Genomic DNA, 6000 nt, shown 5'->3' on the forward strand with positions numbered 1-6000 from the left:
TGATTTTCAAACAGCTTGACATTTGTGTTGCAGGAATACAAATGTTCATAACCTCCTGATGGTGTGATTACACAACTGACGAGGTACAATTACAGAGTAGTAGAGGGGAATATGAGAGCTGCTCCGGTGTAGTGTACAAAATGCACATTTATCTTTTTATCCATTAAGAATCAGTTTGAGCTCCAGTCAAACCACTGTGGTGATTTGGAAACAATTTGATGACAGGTTGAGAACTTGCAAGAACATGAAAACTTTATTATATATTTAAAAGGAATAGCAAGTTATACATAATGGATGTGCAGTTTCATGTACTATTTTTATTAAACTATGTTATGGAAATGCTTGTTTTATTCCATAAATTAAAAATTAAATATATAAATGTTTTTTAAACATGTTTAAAAGAACACGTTGCTCTTAGGTAAAATTGGTCAGATTTGATATTACTGCTTCATGAACACCAAAACTGTGCATATGTTCATGACAGTTTCAAATCACTTCGGAAACAAAACTATAATGATTAAAACATAAACATGCTTATTATCACAAAGGAAAATATATTCTAACACAATTAGGCAATGTTTAAAGTGCCATTAAAATTGTTTTTAGCAAAAAACCCTTTGAAGTTCACATAGAACTAAATAGGAACCTTTGCTTTAGACCAAAACTTTCTTCCCTGGTCACCAATCCTTATATATTGTCTCAGCATGTAAGTTCCTTGAGGGCAAAGACTTTCTCAAATTTTAATTTATATTCTCAAATTTTAACATGATACCTTTCACATAAGTGCTTAATAAATACATTTTTCATTCATTCAATGTATAATCTGAACCCCAGTGGCCCTCACCCAATGTCAGTAGATTCAGATTTACGGTGGGAGCCTATCTCAGTAATAATCTCTATGGTTCCTCCACCAAAGCTTTGCCTTAATAAAATTAGAATTTTACTCATATCTTTCTAAAGGCTTTTAGCTCTCCTGCAAACATTCAGACTAATAAGCCTCTGGATATAGAACAGGTTATTCAATTAGCCAAAAATTCAAAATACTTTAATGTCTAAACCCCTTGAAAATCAGAAAAGCTCTTTTACCACCTTATTTTCCAGAGGGTACCAAGGAAACTTCTCATCTCCCAAGTCTCATTTTCTCTCTGAATCTATACAGTTGATATAATTCACTGTACCTGTGAAGGGAGAACTCCAGGTTGCTACTTAATACATGTTGTTCTCTGTTATAAAATTAAATTTCTTTTCCTTGTAGCTACACAGATGGCATGGCCTGTGATCCAAGTGCAACTACATCTCTTCTCCCACCTTCTCTCTAAAGAATGTGATGATTTTTCTTTCTCTCTGGTTTCTATTTGATCCATCCACCTAACATTAGTCTCTAAGTGCACTCCATCTCTGGCTGTTCCCCAGGTCTAGAATGTTCTTGCTTCTATCAAGACTTAGTCCAATTTCACCTCCTTCAGCAGGCCTTTCCTGTCCCCTCCTCCACAGACACTGCTAATGTGCCTTCTTCTGGGATCACTTTCCATTTACATGGCATATAGCTTGTATGAACATTGATATTTCCATGTTTTCTCTCCCCACAGAATGTAAACTCCTTGAGGGAAGGGACCAAATATTTGCCTTTCTTTGTATTCCAAGTACTTAGCACAATGCCTAGCATATAGTAAGTATTTTTAAAATGCTTGCCAGCTGACATGGTTCCCTATGTCCTTTCTCTAGGACTGTGTGTTGGTCTGGTATCTGTGTCTCTGTATGCCTTTCTGAGTCTTTGTGTGTCGTGTGTGTGTGTGTGTGTGTGTGTGTGTGTGTGTGTGTGTGTGTTGCCTTTTTGGATCTTTCTAGGTCTCCAATGGATTTTCATCTCCCTTTAAAGGTAATGCCCAAGGGCTAGCATGTGAAGTATGTGAACCCTATGATCAGCAATGCATCACCTCAGAGATCCCCACCACTATTGCCATGAAAAAGTGGCATTAAGGAACTAGGGTAAAGATACTTTACATCTCATTCAGGAGACAGTAGAAATAACATTCTTCTCCCAGTTAAAAATTTCCAATCCTTGCAAATTATGTCAGAGTACCTACTCCCTCTGCACCTGAAAGTGCTAGTGGACTACATAGGTAAAACCTTCACTTATCACAACTGGAGCATTGCATGTCAGCCTGGTCCTGGCCAGATGGTTCAGGTACTTCTGTGGTAACTCTTAGCTACTTTTGAACATGCTATCTCCCCATCTTCTATGGAAAAGCAGGTGTTTGGGGGCATATGGATCTGTATTTCCTATAGCCTCCAATAGCAGCTTACAATATATACTATATGTCAATATATGCATATCCCAAATTCAATACCTCCTTATGCTAAATATTCCTTCACTCTAGTGCAGGTCCTCATCACCTCATGCCTGGTTTATTGCGACAGCTGCTGGTAGGTCTGCCTGTCTCAAGCCTCTCCTTACTCCAATCCAGACACTAAAGCAATTTTCCTAAAGTGTATCATGTTACCCCTCCTTCCCTCAGTAAATTCTAATGGCTCCCTATTGCCTCCAAGATCAAATACGACATGTTCTATGTGGCATTCAAAGCCCTTCATAACCCGTCTCCTTCATACCTTTCCAGTTTTCTTACACTTTGTCCCCCTACCACATACTCTTCAATCCAGTAATGCTGGCCTTATAGCTGCTCCATGAACAAGATGCTCCATCGCTCAGCTGTGGGAACTTTCTCTGTCTGTCTGCCATGCTTAGAATGCTCTCCTTCCTCAACCTCCCCAGCATCTTCTTAGTCCCAACTAAAATCCCTCCTTCTGCAGGAAGCCTTCCCGCATCCCTCTTAATTTCAGCACCTTTCCTCTCTTAATTGTTACTATACTGTATGTATTACTTGTTTGTAGATATTTGTTTGTGCATTGTCTCCCCCATTAAAGTGTAAGCATCTGGAGGACAGGGACTGTTTTTTGCCTCTTTTCCTATTCCTAGCACTTAGCATAGAAGCTAGCACTTAGTAGGTGCTTAAAAACATTTATTGATAGGGGCAGCTAGGTGGTGCAGCGGATAGAGCACTGGCCCTGGAGTCAGGAGGACCTGAGTTCAATTCCGGGCTCAGACACATAACACTCATTAGCTGTGTGACTCTGGGCAAGGCACTGAACTGAAATTGCCTCACCAAAAAAAAAAAGTTTATTGATTTGTTAATTGTTAAGCATACATATGCTACTCATATTTCTAGTCCCTGTTTCACATTCTTTTTTTTTTTAATTAATTATTCCTCCCCAGTACCCTACAAAATAGATTCTAGGCAAGGAAGCCAGATTCATAAAAGGAATCTTAAAGGTCATTTAGGCCAATGTCATCATTTATAGAATAATTAATGATGATGATGATGATGATTACCAGCATTTACCCTACTATGTACCCTAAGGCATTTTGCCACTATTATTTCATTTAATCCTCAAAACAAATCTGTGAGGTAGGTGTTTTTATTATCCATATTTTAGGAAACTGAGGCAAGCAAAAGTTAAGTGATTTGTCCAAGGTCACACAGCTAGTAAACATCTGAGGCTGGATTTGAACTCAGATCTTCTATATTTCAGACCCAGAGCTGTATCTACTGTATCACCTAGCACTAGCCTCTTTCTATCCACTTGGTTTGCTGCTCTGCATCCTGTATCACATTCGACTTTTGAAACAGTGATTTTTTTAAAAGGAGGAAAAAATCCTCTCCCTACTCACCCCTCCTCTTAAAATCCCTGGCTTTCTTTAAGACTTAGCTCAAATGCCACCTTCCAAAAGAGACCTTTCCCAAAGTCCTCTAGGGAGATTCTAAAGCCTTCTCTCTAAGGTTATCCACTCTGGGGGCTATCTCCAGTCCTGTCCTGATCTATATTTTGCCACTGGACTCGGATGGCTCCAGAGGAAAGAGCAAGGCTGGTAACCTTGCACAGCCCTCTCTCAATTAAAACCAATTCATTTGCAAGTCATGGCATCATCTTCCTGATGTCATGGTCCTCTTCCAGAATGAAGAACAAACAGCAGTCATCTACTCTATAAACATATGGGATTTCCCCATTTTTGTCCACGTTGTCTCCCCCCATTACAATGTAAGTTCCTTGAAGGCAATGGCTGGTTTTGCTTTTCCTTTGTTTCCCCAGCTTCTTGCTCAGTACCTGGCACATAGTAAACATGTTGATCGATGATTGTTAATTGATGTATTGACTGATTGTTCTCCCACCATATATTATTTGCATCCCTCCTATGCAGCAAAAGTTTGTGGGAGAAATGGTTAGGACAGGGCCAGGTACATTGTAGTGACTTTTGACATCATGAGAGAAACTCTTCCAACCACCATAACTTTCAGTAACTATTCTGGTGGGTGCTGTCATATTTCCTATAAAAACACACAGTGCTATGGGGTAAAGCCCCAAGAAATCAAGCTCTGACTGGTTTCCAGGAAGCCCATCAAGCCATTCTTGGTGGAAATGCTTTCGATCATTGGGAGAAAGAGCTGTAGAATTTCATTTGCAATTTTTATTCCACATTCCTTGAACACTAACTCAGAGCCAACATCCAGTGCCAACATACAAGCTTCATAATTAAATCATCCTACGTTCTCCTATTAAAAATGGGTCTGCTGGTTTGAGCAGGTTATTTGTTACACTGCCTGGGGCTTAGCTAATAATGGTGCAGCCAACCAGCCCAGAAGTCTTGCTGAGTACAAACCTGTCAAAAATTCTAGGTGGATGGCCAGATAACCAATTCAAGCATTCCCCAGCCCCTGAATCCCCGATTCAGGAAACAGTGCTTTTTCCCCCCCAATAGCTGCTTGCAATTCAGCTATTCTCACACTCAATATCACCACAGAGGCTAGAGATGAAAGAAAAGATGCCAATTTAACTGTTAGCTACTCCTTGGCAGCTCTAGTAGGAGGATTGGGGACCAGGCAAGAAGTTAAAACTGTGAAACAAGAGAGATTTGAGTGATCTATGGATTTCAATTATTCAAGGCAGCCACAAAGGGTAGTTAGGAGCAACCAACCAAAAATATTAACACAACTTTGTGTGGCTATTTCACTAACTGTTTTTAAGTGTCCTCCAATCAGGACCTTATTTTTGGAGAGGCAGCTCTCCCTTCACTGAAGGTCTTCAGGAAGAGGCTGGATGGCCATTTGTCAGGGATGGTGATTATGACCAGATGAGAGGGCCACTGATGTCCCTTCTGAGTTTGATATAATGTGATTCAGTCCTTCATGATCTCAGGGAAAGGGTAGCCTGGAGTCAGCCATTGGCTGGAATTCTGGTGTTGATACTATGTGACCATAATTGAATTATTTTTCCTCTCTGAGACTTCATTTATTCATCTATAAAATATAAAGACTTGTTCTTGTAGAAAGTTCTTTGTAAATTTTAGAGCACTATGCAAATTAAATATGTCATTTTCTTATCCTTATTATTCTCAAATGCCCTTTTAATTGAAGAGACAATGCCTCCAAAATGGGGATTTTCTAAATAGCTATTTTGTTTGATTGTTGAGAGGAAGCCTGGTGGGATGGACAGAGTAGCAATGTGAAAGTCAGGTACACCTGGTTCTGCTTCTAACACATACTGGCTTTGTGATTCTGGATAAGTCACTTATCCCCCACAGTCTCCCGATAATTCTCTGAATCTACAGATTGCAGAGGAGTGCCAACCAGTATGGTAGCACTAGTACCCACAAAATACAATACTGTATCACACTATAGCACCTAGGGCACCTCCTTTCTCACATATGAAGTCCCCAGAATAACTCCCCCAGGTTCAAGCTACGCTATGGGTTCACAGCCTCTCACAAGCCCCCATCAAAGGGTATACTTTTTCTCTAGTCAACAGAGATTTGATTAGTTCAAAGCAAAAACATTTCATGAAATAGAACAGTAAGATTTGCAACAGAATATTCCTCCCATAAATATAGGGAGGGAATTTTCCTAATGAGGAGGAAACCAATGAATCCTTAAACCAATGAAATCA

The sequence above is a fragment of the Phascolarctos cinereus genome, unplaced genomic scaffold (genome assembly GCF_003287225.1).
Source record: "Phascolarctos cinereus isolate Bilbo 61053 unplaced genomic scaffold, phaCin_HiC Scaffold_4;HRSCAF=312, whole genome shotgun sequence".
Classification (NCBI taxonomy): Eukaryota; Metazoa; Chordata; class Mammalia; order Diprotodontia; family Phascolarctidae; genus Phascolarctos; species Phascolarctos cinereus.